The sequence below is a fragment of the Acomys minous genome (assembly GCF_964271855.1).
Source record: "Acomys minous genome assembly, chromosome: 6".
Classification (NCBI taxonomy): Eukaryota; Metazoa; Chordata; class Mammalia; order Rodentia; family Muridae; genus Acomys; species Acomys minous.
The window spans coordinates 25,076,205-25,095,000 of record NC_140487.1 but is presented as its reverse complement, the minus strand read 5'-3'; the positions used below and the strand labels follow the sequence as shown (position 1 = coordinate 25,095,000).

The following is an 18,796-nucleotide window of genomic DNA, read 5'->3' as shown; positions in this document are numbered from 1 at the left end:
CTTGTGGGTCCCATAATATGGGAGTAGAGACTACTTCTATGAAGGACTCTGACCTCACAGATTGATCACTTCCTCCTAGCTGGGTGGCCTTGCCAGGCCACAGAGGAAGACGATACAGGAAGTCCAGATGAGACTTGATAGGCTAAAGTCAGATGTTCAGAAGGAGGGCTCCCCTTCCTGAGGGCTAGGGGAGGTAGGGAGAAAGCATGAGGGAGAGAGGGTAGGATCAGGATGCAGACGAAGGAGGGGCTACAATCGGGATGTAAAGTGAAAAAAATTAAAAATTAAAAAGTAGATATGATCCTATGTATGTCTATGAGACTGGGTAAGCTCTAAAACCAAGGTGTGGCTGTAGGTTTTTCTGATTGTCTGGACAGAGGCCATGTGCTTCAGACTAGTAGTAAGAAAAAGATGATCCTGTCTTTTCATAGTTTTCATGTGATAGACAGAATCCAGCCTCCAACTAAAACCACACAATAGAGTACTCCCTGAATTAGCAAGTGTCATTGGATCCTACAGTAGTCTTTAAAGGAGCCCCTAAATTTGTTAAGCCCTCCTATTAAAACTGATCATTAAAGGCAAATTCTGTACCTGATAAAAAATATGCATTTTTAATGCAGCATCAAACAATCCCCTGCACTCTCTTTCTGGCTTTCTTTTCTCTTCTTTGCATATTTTTAATTGGGTGAAGAGTAGTCTTATTCCATTGCTTTCCTTGGATAGTTCTATATGTAAATAATTTTCTCTTTACTTCTACCTGCCCAATACTTACATCACCTTCAAGAACTCTCTCAAATGAAACCTCCTTCAGTTCCCCAGGTCTCCCGATAATCTCTCCCATTTTGAAGGTCCCATTCAAACATGTTTACATTCCTTTTGAAATATAGTTCAATCTTCTATGTACTCTACTTTTTTTCTGAGGATTGCAGTCTCCTAAGAAGCAGGGTGCAATTTATTCTTTGTATTTTTACAAATATCATTAACATTGATATCAAATAAATGCTAAGCTATACGTGCAAATGCAGCAGTGAGAAGACAATACAAAACATAATGAGCCACAATTGCTGTGGAACAAAAAGACCAGGAAGCCACAATAACACAGATGAGCTCCACATGAAAGACGTTCTATGTAAACATAAAATTCTGATGGAGAAACCAGCTTTCTTTATACATTTCCCAAACAAAAGCGTTCATTTTCAAATCATTCACTTTGTCCTTCCAACGGTAAGCTTCCTAGGAGTACTAAAATAGCATTTGATTTACAGAAATGCTATTTCAAATGTCTATTGTGTATTGGAATATGTACGCATACATAATACAAAGGAGAAAACATTCCACCAAATTCCTTGTCTTTCAAATACATTCTCTCAAGCTCTGTATTTTGTAAGGTAACAGGGAAGGGAAATGAACTGGTTTAGCAGAAAGCTAAAAAAAAGTGATTGAAGGGTTTGGGAAAAGACCTAATAAAGTAGGTCAAGAGAACAGATACTCTTCAGCATAAAAATTAGAGGCTGATATGAGACAATTTAATGACAATCTATGACCACATGAAGGACTCTCATACACAGAACAACCACCAGTTTATCTTCAGCTTCAATTTGGACTAGAACAAGAGAAAAATTATGTTAGATAAAAGGAAAATCTTCCAATCATAGGAATTATTTAAGTCTAAAAGGATAGCTACGGAGAGTTGGAATCTGTCGATTTTTCTGATAAGGTTTTAAAATATGTTTCAAAAGGCACAATCTACCCAACTGTACAGATAGCACAAGAAATCTTAGGAAGATCTCTTACAATATTTCAACTCCAAAGTTCCAATTTTTTTTCCTTTTAAAAATTTTTACTTTTTAAAAAATTCCCTGTTCTGCCTAAGAAAAACTATGTTAAAAATATTTTAAAGATTTGATTATATTCCAGTTTTCTCCCACATCCATCTTAAAATCCTGCCACTTTGATGATTGCTTCCTGGCATTTATTTGCATACTAAACAGAGAGAGAAGGTGAGCAAGAACATATGCAATCTAGATTTTAAAATATATTCTAGTTACTGTCTCTTGTCCTCCATAGTGAAAAAGGTCTGAACAAATCATAGCTCTTGTACCACCATGCCCTCTTCTCCCTCACAAAGGCTGCCACTGTCATTAAGGTTTGTTGATTTAACTCTGCTTCCAAGTTAGCAGATGAAACTGAGTGTATAGGAAGACTCAGAAATGAAAGCAAATGGCGATGCTTGCACTTGTAGGACCTTTTAAAGTTCTTGAGACAGTATAACTGTCTCAACTCAGAAAGAGTTCTTAGGATCACATTTCAGTGATCTCATCAGGAGATCCAACAGGATATACACAACACAGAGAAGGGGAAACAGAGACTGATTTTAAGGACTTAGCTCAGCAGATTACATTGGCTAGCAAGCCTGTCCGAGAAAGGCTCTCGTTGGGGGTCTTAAGTTTTGAATCTGAGAACTGAATGTGAGTAGAGAAGGCTGGTACGGTGAAAATTCAGTCAAGATTTCTGTGTCCATCTTGAGATTTTAAAAAAAAATCTTTCTGCAAGATAACCTCATTTTTAAATCATAAGACCTTCTTTTCATTGGATGGCACTAAGTAAATGTGTGTGTGTGTGTGTGTGTGTGTGTGTGTGTGTGTGTGTTTCTATTTAACTAGTCAACTAGTGGTCTAGTTGTAAATGATGGTTGCATCTACAAAATAAATTCACAAGAACTTTTTACCTAGCGCTTGATCAACAACTGGGCACCAACTTAGCTCAACTGGCAGATGAAATTTAACCATCATAACTTAGGTGTCTTTTTTGTGGGAGGGCATTCCTTGTCTGTACTGTGTACACATACATGGGGGGGGGGGTTATAGGTCAAAGCATGTGCATATGAATGGGAAAGCCTGAAGCATGTGCATGCGGAAGCCTGAAATTGATATCACATGTTTTCCTCTATTGCTCTGTACATCACATATGGTGGCAGAGTCTCTGTCCAACACCAACTGGTAGATTCCCACTAGTCTAGTTATCCAGCTTGCTATGAGGACACCTCTCCTTGCTTCCTGAGTGCTAGGAATACATGGCTGCCACACCTATGCAGCTTTTATACAAGGGTTTAGTGATCTGAGTTCTAGTCCTCATTTAGGATTTTATCCGCTAAGTCATCTCCCTGCCTGACTCCTTAGATGTAATAGGGTTTTTATCAATTTCTTTGTGCTAAAATTCCTAAAACTTTTCTAATGAGATCATCTTTGATAATATGAATAGTCTATTTGAAAATCAGCCCATTTGGATTTTGTGTTTTGTTTTGTTTGTTGTTTCATTTATTTAGTTACATCTACTTGTGATCTGGGGTTGTTCCAGGCATCAGGGGTATAGAAAAGAAGATCAGTAGAGCCTTTGACCTCATGGTCCTTATATTCACATGTTGTATATTACCATATTAACATTATGTACTGCTACTACATAATGTTAAATTTTATATTTACCAGCCTATCTGCTTATACCTTTACTCCTTAATTCTACCATTTTCAACAATCTGACAATATTTCCTCCCAGCCTTTTGCAATGAGGAAAGAGTATAAAACAGCTCTGAATAGCTACAGGAGACCACGCTGTGTCCTGAGAGAGTTAATGAATATCCCAGGACAATCTTTGCATCTTGAAAATAACTTAAAAATGACCCACGGAGGTTGACATATTAAAAGTCATACAATTTGATTCTATCAGTAATAAACTACAAATATCCACGGTTATATATCTTCTGATAAATCATACTTATAAAAAACAGGGTTGTGAAAACTAGAGCAATTCATGACAATAATGATTCTTTTAAAAAATGAACTACATTAATGAACTATTTCAAGAGTATCGTTCATTCTTCCGTGTTTTCCTCCTTCATAAGTTAATGTCAAATTGAACACTTTCTTCAGTCAAGGAAAATATAACCTTTGTATTTCAGATATAGGTATAAGTCAAGTTCCACTAACAAACACAAAAGAATTGGCTCGGAGGGTTCCACAGTCCATGCCAGTGAGCAAAGTGCTTACCTTGAAGGTAAGAGGACATAAGGCAAGCCTAGAGCCCAAAACTCTCATTTGCAAAGCAAGTGTGGTGTTCTGCACTTATAGTCTTGGCGCTGGAAACATGGCGACAGGAGAGGCCCTTGGCTAACTGGCCACCTGGCCTTATCTACTTGGCAAGTTCCAGGCCATTGAGAGAATGACTAAAAAACAAAACATATAAAATGAGTCCTGATGTCATTGATCAGAGCATCACTCAGCCCTCAACAAAGAAGCTTCTTTCTCCAGCAAATGGGAACTAACACAGAGGCCCATACCTGGAAAGTGTGCAGAGAGTGAGAGCCTTTGGAGGACTCAGCCCTAAATGGGATGTCTTCGCAAAACCCCTCTCTTCAAGACTCAGATGAACTGTGGAAGAGTAGATAGTAAGACTGTAAAGCCAGAGGTGATGGGTGACACCAAGGAAACATTATCTTCTAGACCTAAAGGACTGTTTCAGACATGGACTTCAAACACCGCAACAGCATGCACAAGACCTGCACGGGTTCAAGCCAGACAAATTTCAGCACTGAGAAGGCAAAGTGAGCACAAAGTCCCACCCCTAGCCAATTAGCTCTTTGTAATTGATACCTGCTAGAGAAGGGAAAAATCAATTCCTCCAGTGAAATGTCATTTGGTGCATGGTTCAGGGCAAGTGTCACACCAAGGAGTATTTAGGCAACACAAAATGGGCTCAATTTGCACACGCACGTGTGTGTGTGTGTGTGTGTGTGTGTGTGTGTGTGTAAAAATGCTTACTTTTTGTTTTACTTTGGTATTTTTTTAAACTTTGCATTTATTTGTCCTCTTAGAAATGTGCACATCACAGCATATCAGGTCACTGCAGATCTGCTCGTTTGGCTTTTGGCAGCACCAACTTTGGCCTTTGCAGTCCCTCTGACCCTCTTCATTCTGTTTTTGTGGGGTTTTGGCTGTTTTCAGGAGGTCTTTTTCTTCTCATAAAGGCCATGTCTTGCAAGTCTGTGTTTAGGCTCATTCTTCATTGTATAATCTAAGAATAATAGATCATGCCAAAGCCAGTCAGTCATCTTGCCACCACCAGAGTGGGTTCTGAATCCAAATACAAAGATGACATCTGGTGTGGTTTTGTGCATTTTGGCCAGCTTTGCCTTGCCAGGGTAAAGGGCATTGATACCATCTGTTTCCTCTGAAGCAGACAGTTTGTCATAAACTTCGTGGTCTGGATCCTTACTGTGTCACTCATGATGGCTACAGTTCCTGAGCTGCCTGCTTTGGTTTTTTTTGTTTTGTTTTGTTTTGTTTTGTTTTTTTCCTTCATTTTGGGGAGTTTTGTTTGTTTTTAGAAAGAGAGAAAATTTCATTTTTGGGGTGTTTTATATATTTTATTAATTTATTCATATTACATCTAAATTGTTATCCCATTCCTTATATCTTCCCATTCCTTGTATCCTCCCATTCCTCCCTCCCTCCCGTTTTCCCCCTACTCCCCTCCCCTATGACTGTGACTGAGGGGGACCTCCTCCCCTGTATATGCTCCTAGGGTATCAAGTCTCTTCTTGGTAGCCTGCTATCCTTCCTCTGAGTGCCACCAGGCCTCCCCATCCAGGGGATGTAGTCAAATATGGGGCACCTGAGTTCATGTCAAAGTCAATCCCTGCTCTCCACATAATTGTGGAGAATGTCCTGCCCATTGGGTAGATCAGAGTAGGGGTTCGATGTTTACTATTGTATTGTCCTTTGTTAGTGCAATAGTTTGAGCAGACCCCCCTGGGCCCCGATCCACCCATCATGACCTTCTCCTTGTAGGTTTCTAGGACCCTCTGGATCCTTCAACTTTGCCATTCTCCCATGCTTCTCTCATCTAGAGTCCCAGTAGGATGTCTTCCCCGCTGTCCCACTTTCCTGGTTAGTGAAGACTTTCATGGGACATGCCCCTTGGGCTAGTATGCAGATATAAGTGAGTATATACCATTTGAGTCTTTCTGCTTCTGGGTTAACTCACTTATTATGATCATCTCTAGTCCCATCCATTTGTCCATAAATTTTGGGAATTCCTTGTTTTTAATAGTTGAGTAGTATTCCATAGTGTAAATGTACCACAGTTTCTTTATCCATTCTTCAACTGAGGGACATTTAGGCTGATTCCATGTTCTGGCTATTATGAATAAGGCTGCTATGAACATGGTTGAGCAAATTTTCTTGTTGTGTGGTGGAGCATCTTCTGGGTATATTCCAAGGAGTGGAATAGCTGGGTCTTGAGGAAGCCCTATTCCCAGTTTTCTGAGAAAGCACCAGATAGATTTCCAAAGTGGCTGTACTAGTTTGCATTCCCATCAGCAATGAAGAAGTGTTCCTCTTTCTCAACATCCTCACTGGCATGTGGTGTCATTTGAATTTTTGATCTTAGCCATTCTGATGGGTGTAAGATGGAATCTCAGAATTGTTTTGATTTGCATTTCCCTGCTGACTAATGATGGTGACCATTTCTTTAAGTGTTTCTTAGCCATTCAATATTCCTCTGTTTAGTTCAGAGCCCCATTTTTCAATTGTATTATTTGGTTTGGTGGTGTTTAACTTCTTGAGTTCTTTATATATTTTGGATATTAGACCTTTGTCAGATGTAGTGTTGGTGAAGATCTTTTCCCAGTCTGTAGGCTGTTGCTTTGTTCTGTTGAGAGTGTCTCCTGCCTTAACAGAGGCTTCTCTGCCTCATAAGGTGCCATTTGTTAATTGTTGACCTTAAGGCCTGGGATGTTGGTGTTCTGTTCAGGAAGTTGTCTCTGGTGCCAATGTGTTCCAGGCTCGTCCCTGCTTTTTCTTCTAACTGATTTAGTGTCTCTGACTTTATGTTAAGGTCTTTTTTAATGTATGAAAGAGAAAAATAAGATAATGGAAAAAGTAAAAAAAAAAAAAAAAAACAACTTGAAACTTGTACAAGAAACTCCCTGTGACATATTGTAGTGATATGAAAAATAAATCACAAATATCCTGAAATGCAATTCTGTGTTTTTGAGAAAACGCGCATGGTCGTGTCAGACATGTCTAAGCACTATGACAAAACACCTAAGAAAACAACTTAAAGAAGGAAAGATTTACTTGAGCTCCTTGTTTTATGTAGTTTCAATACTTTTGTTGGATCTTTATTCTGGCCTAAAACCAAGTAGTGAGTAGCAGTGGTAGTGGCAATGGTGGTGGTGGTGGTGATGGTAGATGGTAGTAGTAGGTGGTAGTGGTGGTGGTGGTAGCTAGATTTGGTGGTGGTGGTGCTGCCTGTGGATGGTGATGGTGGTGCCAGTAAATAGTGGCGGGGTGGCAGTGGTGGTAGGTAGTGGGTGGTGGTAAATGGTGGTAGATGGTGCGGGTTGAGGAGTTGGTAGTGGATGGTGGTGGTGGTGATCATGGCCAAAAGGGCTGCTTAGCTCATAGGAGAGAGGAAAACAGAGCAAAGCATCTAAGACCAGACACTCTGATGACAGCACTTCCCAGTAGACCTCACCTCCCATTAATGTCATAAATTGTGAACCCATCAGTAGATTAATCTACTGTGTAGGTGAGAGTCTTCATTATCCAATTGCATCATCTGGCAACCACCCTTTAACACATGGGTTAGTGTCAGACAATCACCAGGACAATTGCTGTCATTCAAGCAGTGGATCAGAACATCTAAAACTGGTGAGAAGCCATAGCATCAGACCTCCTGCTACAACACCCATGGGAGGAAACAGCACAAGAACACCTACTATTTGCTCAAAATAGCAAAAGGAGGGAGACAAGCATCTTTTATCATCTACTTCCCTTTGAGTAAAAATTGCCCAGGGAAAGTTTGTCAAATTACTCTTCCTGGCGTATTTGTTAGGAGATTTGCTCTAGATGATCAAGAGAACCTTCACTTAATGAACTCCCAGGACACAATAATTATATTTAACTAAAGATGTTTCTGGAAAAAACAAAAGAAAAATAGTACTGAAGAGTGGTTGGTGTTCAGGTATCAGCGTACCTGAATACCTAGCAGAATAAAATTAACACAAAATAATAATTGAATGAGCTGGAGTGGGGAAAACACAGGCAGTTCTTCAAATGTCTTATGAATTATGACTTAAATTGACAAATCTTCCTCATAGTTAAAAGTACACATAAAAACACTAGTTAAAAATATATGATGACCCCTTATTCCCCTTCCCTATGACTGTTCCTGAGGGGGATTACCTCCCCCTGTATATGCTCATAGGGTATCAAGTCTCTTCTTGGTAACCTGCTGTCCTTCCTCTGAGTGCCACCAGGTCTCCCCCTCCAGGGGACATGGTCAAAGGTGAGGCACCAGCGTATGTGAGAAAGTAATATCCCACTCTCCACTCTACTGTGGAGAGTGTTCTGTCCATTGGATAGATCTGGGTAGGGGTTTAAGGTTTACCGCCTGTATTGTCCTTGGCTGGTGCCTTAGTTTGAGCAGGACCCCTGGGCCCAAATCTGCCTATCATAATGTTCTACTTGTAGGTTTCTAGGACCCTCTGGATCCTTCTACTTTGCCATAAGGGGAAAATGGGAAGGAGGGAAGGGATACAAGGGATGGGATAACCGTTGAGATGTAACAAGAATAAATTAATAAAGGGAAAAAAAGAAAATAAAAAGAAAAAAGATGTTTCTTTGACCAAAAAAAATATATATATGTATATGTGTGTATATATATATACATATATATATATATATATATATATATATATATAATGACAATTGGGATATAAAGCAAACAAATTAAAAATATAAATAAATAAGGAAGGAAAGAAAGAAAAGAAAAGTAGATGATGGAAGGGCTGAAGAGGAGGCTCAGCAGTTTAGAGCTCGAGATCTTTCCCAGCACCCACATTGACAGCTCACATCTGTCTGTCTCTACAGGGGGGTGTAGATGCCCTCTTCTTTCTTCTTTGGGTACCAGGCACATAGTCGTGGTGCACATCCTATAAGCAGGCAACAACTCATACACGTAAAATAAAAATAAATATTTCAAAGGCAAACAACAGAGATTGGAAAGAAAGACAGAAATGATTTTCAGTCTACAATTTGTTTTTAAGCTTGGACAGCACATAAGGTCTTTACTCATATTATTTAAGGATATTAATGTAAAATAAGTACTAGAGGTGAGACTGACTGGACCTTACATGCATGTAACATTTTACAGGAGTAAGACGTTGTCTCTCTGGTGCTTAATTAAGCTCCCCAAAATTATTTGTTTTTTACATGGTCTCCAATGTGTAATAAAATATCACAATCCTTGTGGAAAAGGTAGAACAGTGAGAAGAAATAAAAGGTATAGTGCCAGATACAACAGAATCAGATAGGATATGGTAATAAAAAGAAAACTACAAGAAGTATTTTTTAGTTTTTACCATCTTTTATTCCTAATAAGAAAATAAAGATTGTGTGTATTTGTTGCATGCAATGCAGCACTTTGAAATAGACATGCACTGTGGGAAGGCTTAATTAAGCTAATTAACATGCAGTACCTTAAAACATACTATAAGAGATTAACATAGGAAAAATAAATGGTGAATTTCAATAAAGAAGGAATATGCAAACAAAAACAAATTGAGATTCTATGCCAGGGACCAAAAGGCCTGAGGCCGACCCCCACCCATTCAGTATTTGCAGCAAACATCCTGCTGGGCCACTCATTAGGTATGCAAGGCATCCGGCTTAGTCCTGAGAAGACAGCGATCTGATCCTAAGATATTCACAGAGACATCCTGCTTTGTCTCACCTGGAAGACCCCTCCCCTTGCAAATGTTCCCGGGGCTCAACCCAGAAGATTTTGTACTTTTCCACTACTCCCTTGCGTACCCCGCCCGCCCTAAAGCAGGTTTTAAAAAGCCTGCCCTTACCTTTAATAAACGAGCTCTTGACAAGCAATTGTTCGCTTGAGCTACTGTCTCTCTCCCGCCCATGTCTTTATGTACAGGTTGCGACCCCCCTCGATCCCCCAATAACTGACCAGCTGGACTGGTTGGTGGACTAATTATCGTTACATGGACTAATTTCATCTGGCGACCACGAAGGGACTCGAGGTGCGGGTTTCTCCCCGAACGGATTAAGGGACCGGTCCACAGGAGTTTTCATGACCAGCTGAGCTCGCCCGGCCGGCTTCGTCATTAGGTGAGTCATCCGTTCGCATATCTCAAGAATGGGCCATTCGCTGTCCAAGGAAGCAAAGTTCATAAAAGGCTTAAAGGACGTACTCAGAGAGAGAGGTATTAGGGTAAAAAAGAAACATTTGATTGAGTTTTTTGTTTTTATTGACCAGACCTGTCCCTGGTTCATGATTGATGGACCTACTATTCATTCTGAAAAGTGGCAGAAGGTGGGGCGTGAGCTTAATGCACTTATTAAAAAAGATGGTAATACAGCGGTGTCGAACAGTATTTTTTCTTATTGGGGCCTTATACGGGACATAATTGAGTCCGGCGAAAACGAAAGCGGAGAGAGGCAGCTCCTCTCCGTGGCTGAACTCTGCCTGCGCGAATCTCTCCCTCCTTCTCGTGTTCCTTCCTGTTCCTCTTTGCAGGGTTCCTCTCTTCCTACATCCTCGGAGCCCTTAAAAAATCTTTCCCCTGCGCCTGCGTCCAAGCCTTCCCCTTCCTCCCGCCGTCTCTATCCGTCGCTTCCTCCCACCCATGAGGACCCCATTTCCGCTATGGAACGTGGGTGTTCACCACTTTGTGCCCCTGTTTTTCCCCCAAAAAGGGCACCCTCTGTCCGATCCGGTCCGCCAGCCTCTCCTGTTCCTTCTCCGTCGGCCGCCCCTTCACGCGCCTCCCGCCATTCCGCCATTTTCCTTTCTCAGGCCCCAGATGAGCCCTTGGATCCGGATGCTGCTGCCACCCTTGAGGAGGAGGCTGCTCGACATCATTCCGATGATGGCCTCCTCCGCGCGGCGCCAACCTTTCCCTCCTCTACCTTGCTCACTCTTCCCCCTCCCCTTACTAAGCCCTACCCTGCCTCCCGGCTCCCGCCACCTTGTTCCCTCCCAAACTGCTTTTGCCAGACGGAGGCTCATCTCCAACACCAGATCTCCCATGCGACGAAGATTCTTCAGCTTCAACAACGGCTTTCGCTTTTAACAACGCGCATTTCCTCCACAGCTCCGTTTATTTTCCCTGTCACCCGTTCCCGGAGCCAGCCCGCCCTGAGCGGGGCGAAAACTGAGGCCATTGATTCAGGCGCTGCTTTGGGAGACCCACCTGCCCCTACACCCTCCCAGTCGTCCGCGGCCCTTGTAGATTCTGATAGTGAGCATGATTCCTCAGGTTCGGAGGGAGAACAGAAAGGTGGTGGAACGGCTCCTGACCCTACCCCCACTGCTTATCATAAACTCAAATTTAAAAAGCTAGAAAAACTTAACACGGCTGTCCGTAGTTACGGACCTAATGCGCCGTTCACACTCTCCCTCCTTGATGATTTGGCAGATGGAGGTCATCTAACGCCCAACGAGTGGATCACCACTGCACAGACTGTCCTCACTCGAGGACAGTTCCTTTCTTGGAGGGCGGACTGGGCTGATCGTTGCCGTGACCTTATCCGAAAAAACGTACAGCAGGGACATCGCGAGACCCGTGAATGGTCTCTTGACAAACTCCTTGGCCAGGGCAAATATGCCACTGACGAAAAACAGCGTGCACTCCCCTTTTCCTTACTTTCACATTCTAGTTCTGCCGCTCTCGCTGCTTGGAGAACTATTGCTTCCACGGGCTCCGCCCTGTCCCCTATTACCAAGATTCTTCAGGGACCTCAGGAGCCCTTCAGCGACTTCGCTGCGCGCCTCCTGGAGGCTTCAGAAAGATCCCTTGGTCCTGGCCAGACAGACAGTAAATTTCTTACACAATTGGCCTTTGAAAATGCCAACTCAGCCTGTAAGGCAGTTCTTAGACACAAATATAAGGGCAGGGATCTTGATGAGATGATTCAGCTTTGCCGAGAGGTTGATCCCCTAACTGATAAGTTTACCAAGGCCATTATGGCCGTCGGAGCCCTCCCTAGCGGGGCCTCCTGTTACCGGTGCGGCCAACCGGGACATTTTGCCCGCGCCTGCCCAAATGAGCGTAACCGCCCACCCTCACAGGCTGGACAGCCGCCGGTCGTTCCGCCACCCACTGGATCCCGGGGACCTGTGGCCCGGCCCCCCCCTACTACGCTCTGCCCTCGTTGCCGTAGAGGTCGTCATTGGGCGAACACCTGCCGTTCCACTGTTGATGCCATGGGTAACCCTCTCCCCCCGCGTTCGGGAAACTCCTCTGGGGGCCAGTCCCGGGCCCCTCACCCTATCCAATTCCAGCCTGCGTCGGGACCGGTGTCACAGGCTCCCCCCAATTTACAGACCCGCTTCCATCCACAGACCTCCTACCCCACCTCCCAAACCCAACCTCCTCCCATTCCAGCGGCGGCCCCTTGCCCTCCCCCACAGGATTGGACTTCCGTGCCACCACCTCTACAATACTGACGCCCGAGGATGGAACCTTGTCCTTGCCTGTCGCCCTCTTTGGAAACCCTCCCCCTCTTCCCCTCCTGGTCCTCGGCCGTGCCTCTTCTGCCCTTATCGGGCTACTCATCTATCCCCTCGTTTTAAAACACCCGCTCCCTTCTCCTACGCTCCTCCTTGCCGCCGCTACCCAGGGCCCTCTCTCCATCTCTCCTGGTCAGATTCTGGCCTGGGCCCTTCCGTTAACCCTGGCTGACTCTGTTGTCTCTCCTCCCGCCACCCCGACTCCCTCCCTGCCCCCCTCCGCTTTTTGGGTCCAACGTTTAACTTCTGATAGACCCCATCTTACACTAAGGCTTGATGGCCGCCCCTTTGAAGGCATCATTGATTCCGGGGCAGATTCGACGGTCCTGTCCCAATCTTCTTGGCCCTCGTCTTGGCCCTGTCAGCCCTCCCTTACTCACCTTCAGGGCATCGGAATATCTACCAATACCCTTCAAAGTTCTAAGGTCCTTCGCTGGACTGACCCTGATGGCCAGACAGGGACGGTGCAACCGTTCATTGTCCCAGGGTTACCCGTTAATCTGTGGGGCCGGGACATACTCTCTCAGATGGGGGTCTTTATCTATAGCCCCTCCTCTCCTGTCACGCATCAGCTTTTGGATCAAGGCTATTTGCCAGGCCAGGGCCTCGGCAAGCTGGGACAGGGGCGTCTCGAGCCCATTGTCCCTATGCCTAGGATTAGTCGCCAAGGGCTGGGATATGAACAAAATTTTTTATAAGGGCCACTTCTCCCCCTGCACTCCAGACCGATAAAATTACTTGGAGAACTGATTCTCCTGTCTGGATCGATCAGTGGCCCCTTCCTTCCTGTAAACTGGCCGCAGCCTCAAGGCTGGTGCAGGAGCAACTTGATGCAGGCCATGTTGAGCCCTCTACTTCCCCCTGGAACACCCCCATTTTTGTCATCCAAAAAAAGAATGGTGCCTGGCGACTCCTCCAGGACCTCAGGGAAATTAACAAGACCATGATGCCCATGGGAGCTCTGCAGCCTGGTCTCCCCTCTCCTGTAGCTATCCCTAAAGGATTTCATAAACTTGTTCTCGACCTTAAAGATTGCTTCTTTTGCATTCCCCTACACCCTGACGATTCCAAACGTTTTGCCTTTAGCCTCCCTGTTGTTAATCATGTTGGGCCCTCACCCAGATTTCAATGGCGGGTACTTCCTCAGGGCATGGCCAACAGTCCCACTCTTTGTCAAAAATATGTAGCCCAGGCCATCGACCCGCTACGCCTTAGGTACCCACATTTATATATTATTCATTATATGGATGACATCTTACTTGCTGGCCCTAACACGGCTGAGCTCTCTCTCGTCACCCAGGAACTTGTTAAGAGTTTGGGTCATCTGGGACTTAAAATTGCCCCAGACAAAATACAACTACACCCCCCTTTTCTTTTTCTGGGCTATGAACTTGGGACCTCTTCAGTCAGGACCCAAAAGGTCCAGCTCCGCCGAGACACCCTTAAAACACTTCATGACTTCCAGCAGCTTTTGGGGGACATAAACTGGCTGCGCCCCTACCTTAAGCTCACTACTGGAGAGCTTAAACCCCTTTTTGATATTTTAAAAGGCAACTCTGACCCTTCTTCACCACGCAGTCTCACTGCTGAAGCTTCAGTGGCCCTACAAAAGGTCGAAGACGCCATCTTCCACCAGTCCATCTCCTATTATGACCCTACCCAGCCTTTCGCGCTCATAATTTTTCCTTCCCTCTTTGCCCCCACAGGACTGCTCTGGCAACGGACCCCTCTCTTTTGGCTTCATCTCCCCTCCTCCTCCACTAAGGTCCTTCCTACCTATCCTACTCTGGTTGCGTCTCTCATTCGACAGGGGCGGGAAGCGGCCACCAGGCTTTTCGGAAGGGACCCTCACTCTATTATCACGCCTTACTCGGCCACACAAATAAGGTGGCTTTTTCAAAATTCAGATGATTGGGCGGTCTCCTGTATTTCTTTTTGCGGCCTATTAGATAATCATTATCCCCCAGATAAACTAATTCAATTCCTGCAGCGACAACCTGTCATCTTCCCGAGAGTCACCCACTCCAGACCCCTCCCCCAAGCTTCCCTGGTTTTTACTGATGGCTCCTCTACCGGGGTTGCTGCCCTTTCTGTGGACGGAGCTATCCTGCAAAAACAAACCCCCCATACCTCTGCTCAGCTTGTTGAGCTGGAAGCTGTTGCACACGCCTTTACATTGCTTCCCCATACTCCCTTTAATCTATATACTGATAGTGCCTATGTAGCATCCTCTGTTCCACTCCTCGAGACGGTTCCTCGTATTAAGCCTGCTACTAATGCCTCTCCTCTCTTCTCCCATATCCAACAGCTTATTCTTTTGCGCTCTCAGCCTTTTTTCGTTGGTCATATTCGCGCTCACTCTACCCTGCCAGGGCCTCTGACTACACTTAATGCCCAGGTGGACTCAGCCACGCGCCCCCTGCTTTCAGGGCTGGCCGTTCCATCCGCCAGTGACCCCGTTGCTATGGCCAGGGAGGCTCACGCCCTCCACCACCTTAATTCCCAAAGCCTCCGCCACATGTTCTCCATCACTCGGGAACAAGCCCGGGCTATTGTTAAAGAATGCCAGGCATGTGTCACCTTTCTTCCCGAGCCACATACGGGAGTCAACCCTCGTGGCCTCATGCCTGGACAGGTCTGGCAAATGGATGTTACTCATTTCTCCTCTTTTAAGAAACTTAAGTATATTCATGTGTCTATAGATACTTTTAGTGGATTTATTTGCGCCTCTCCGCACGCTGGAGAGGCTACTAGAGATGTTATTGATCATGTTTTATATTGCCTTACTGTTGCCCCCAAACCCTATACCTTAAAGACTGATAACGGCCCTGGGTATACAAGCTCTGCCTTCAAGTCCTTCTGTGCCCAACTACAGATTAAACATGTTACGGGGATACCTTACAATCCCCAAGGACAAGGAATTGTCGAGAGGGCCCATCAGACACTTAAAGCAATGCTTAATAAATTACAGTTTTCCAAAGGAATCCTATATCCCTCTACAGCAGGGCCTCGCCTGCTTCTCAATCATGCATTGTTCATCCTAAATTTTCTACAAAAGGATGATCTTGGCCATTCGGCGGCCGATCGCCTTTGGCACTCCTCCACCTCCTCCACCTATGCCAAGGCTCTGTGGAAGGATCCACTGACCCACCGATGGCATGGACCCGACCCAGTCCTTATTTGGGGCAAAGGTCATGCCTGCATTTATGATCAGAAAGAACAAAATGCGCGCTGGTTACCTGAGCGCCTAGTCAAACCTTTTAACCCCCCTCTCCCAGGGAACTCCCCTGAGGAAAAGATGTAATTGTGCTCTTTTTTAGGATAAAAAAGATACCGCCGATGCATCACGTTGCTACTCACCACGTCGCTCCTTTGCCTCTGCCTCCCTGAAGTGATTCTCGCCGCATTTCTGCGCCAACCTCAGCCTTATACAATCTATAATTTTATCTGGGTCATTATTAACCAAGCGGGAGATATTGTTAGTTCCTCCTCCTCTCAGGGCATTAATCCCCAGTGGCTCGATTTACAGGTTGACCTCTGTGCCCTGGCCCTGGGAGGCCCCTCTTCTTGGGGCGTGGAAGACATTTTTTTTTCTCTCGCTCGGTTGGTGGTCCCAGTCCCGGCTGCTGTAATGACCTGGAGCGCACCATGCTCCACAAAACCTTACACCAAGATGGGATTGCTTGGGCCGGAGGGCTCTATGTTTTCCCGGGACCCTCTCATCGCTGTGGTGGGGCCCAAGATTTTTACTGTGCCTCTTGGGGGTGTGAGACCACTGGCGACACGTACTGGAAGCCATCCTCTTCTTGGGACCCTTACAGACCTTTGCAATGTAGCTCGTTCAGTCACCAATGGCTGGTGCAACCCCCTGACCATTCGCTTCACTGAGCCCGGTAAACGTGCCATTTGGACGGGTCGTGGATTTGAATGGGGCCTCCGTGTTTATAAATCAGAGTACGATTTTGAACTTACGTTCAGGTTACACCTCCTGAAAGAAGGTACCCAGTAAGGGCGCTGCAGTGGTTGGGCCTAATCATATTTTCCATCATCCTGTTCCCGTTCCTGCTCCTGACCCCCCCCCCCCCGCCTAAACCCGCCACCCCCATGCCTCCCTCCCCTCCCACCCCCTCCCTTCCGACCTACCCTCCCCGTGGGCCCCCCCCCCCCCCAGTTCGGCTGATGTCATTCCCCAGTTGACAAATGCCTCCATATGGGCCTTAAAAAAAAAAAAAAAAAATGAATGACTCCTCCTTGTCATTTCCTGAATGTTGGATGTGTTTCTCCCCCTCCCCGCCCTTTTACGAGGGTATTGCTCTTCTTTCCACCTTGCTCTTTACTAATGTTACCCCACCCTCACCGGCTTAGCTCCCGACAATCGCATTACCCTCCAGCCTGTTTCCGGCATAGGTACTTGCCTCCTGGGTCCCCATATGCTCCCTCCCCCAACCTCTTCCCCTCAGCGACGTTCGCGCCCAGACTGTCATTCCCGACCTCTCCCTCCCCTACATTCTCGCGCCAAATAACACCCATTTTGCTTGTTCCTCTGGTTTAACCTCGATCGTCTATGCCCCTACCTTCCTTTCCTCCAAAGACTGGTGTGTCCTTGTTATTCTTCTTCCCCGTTTTACTATTCATGACCCCGACTCATTTTTAAATTTTCTGAAAGGGGGAATTTCCCCAACCCTAACCTTGCCTCCCCCTGGCTTACTACCCTTCTCCTCACCCTGCTCGGGCCCCTCGTTGGTGTTCTCCTTCTATTATCCTTTGGCCCATGGACTTTAAACCGTCTTACAGGGTTTGTTAAAAGTCAGGTTGAAGCTGCCACCAAGAATATCCAGGTTCACTACCACAGCCTGGAGACTGAGGACTCAAATGAGACTTCTATTTCCATCCAGGAGATTTCACCTACGCCTCAGTCGGTTAACTATGGGCGGCCTTTGCAGTTCCTATGGGCGGCCTTTGCAGTTCCCGAGGATGCAGAATGCTGGATGGTGAGCCTGGTTGTGCCCTCGGTGCCTTTGGTAAACCTGTGCAAGCCCTCCCCTATATCTTTTGGCCTGAGCCCACCTTGACCTGACCCGCGATAGTGCCTGGTAAGTCAGAGACAGAGCGTTCGAATAAGCCTCGGTTATCAGACGTCGGTCGGTCCTTGGTGGGAGGACAGACCATAGGCGTGGTAAGATTGAGCATCGATCCTCTAGCAGGCTCAGGCCATCGCGAGGCCCCCTCTCCTTGGGAATTTGGCCGGTCCAGAATAACTGTTGTCCTGAAACATTGGACATTAGTGATTCTTAAATATACCGCCATCCTGTAACAATGACTGGTGACCTCCTAAAGGTCATTCGCTGGGCTGTAAGGTCTCCCTCAGGCCAAAGTAAACAAAAGGGGTGAAGATGCCAGGGACCAAAAGGCCTGAGGCCGACCCCCACCCATTCAGTATTTGCAGCAAACATCCTGCTGGGCCACTCATTAGGTATGCAAGGCATCCGGCTTAGTCCTGAGAAGACAGCGATCTGATCCTAAGATATTCACAGAGACATCCTGCTTTGTCTCACCTGGAAGACCCCTCCCCTTGCAAATGTTCCCGGGGCTCAACCCAGAAGATTTTGTACTTTTCCACTACTCCCTTGCGTACCCCGCCCGCCCTAAAGCAGGTTTTAAAAAGCCTGCCCTTACCTTTAATAAACGAGCTCTTGACAAGCAATTGTTCGCTTGAGCTACTGTCTCTCTCCCGCCCATGTCTTTATGTACAGGTTGCGACCCCCCTCGATCCCCCAATAACTGACCAGCTGGACTGGTTGGTGGACTAATTATCGTTACATGGACTAATTTCAATTCTATAGCTAAAAACATACAAAATAATTTTTTTAAAAAGGCATTAAATGGGTTTAACTGCACACTGGATAAAGCATATGAAAAGGAGGCATAAACTTTAAAGTAGAGTACTATATCAAAGCCAACACTGAAAAGAGCATGATATTAAGAGGATCTGAAATCTGTGAGGTAACAGCAAACAATATGCATGTAATTAGAGTCTTAGGAGTAAAGAAATAATGCAACAGGAGACATTTTGAATGATTGCAGACAAATATTTATAAATATAAAGTAGTTTAAACTACAATAAGCATTCTTAGTCAAAATTATAAAAACCAAACTAATAAGAACATTTTAAAGCAAACACACTAATATGGTTGTGGTGGCACACACC

At 45.4% G+C, this 18,796-nt stretch overlaps 1 pseudogene across 1 annotated transcript; it reads right to left on the bottom strand.

Annotated features, from left to right (window-relative positions):
• Nucleotides 1-4,888: 4,888 nt before the first annotated feature.
• On the bottom strand, nucleotides 4,889-5,280 carry LOC311600757 (small ribosomal subunit protein eS24-like; annotated as a pseudogene). The gene has a single exon. The product of its transcript is annotated as a small ribosomal subunit protein eS24-like (transcript).
• Nucleotides 5,281-18,796: the final 13,516 nt, after the last annotated feature.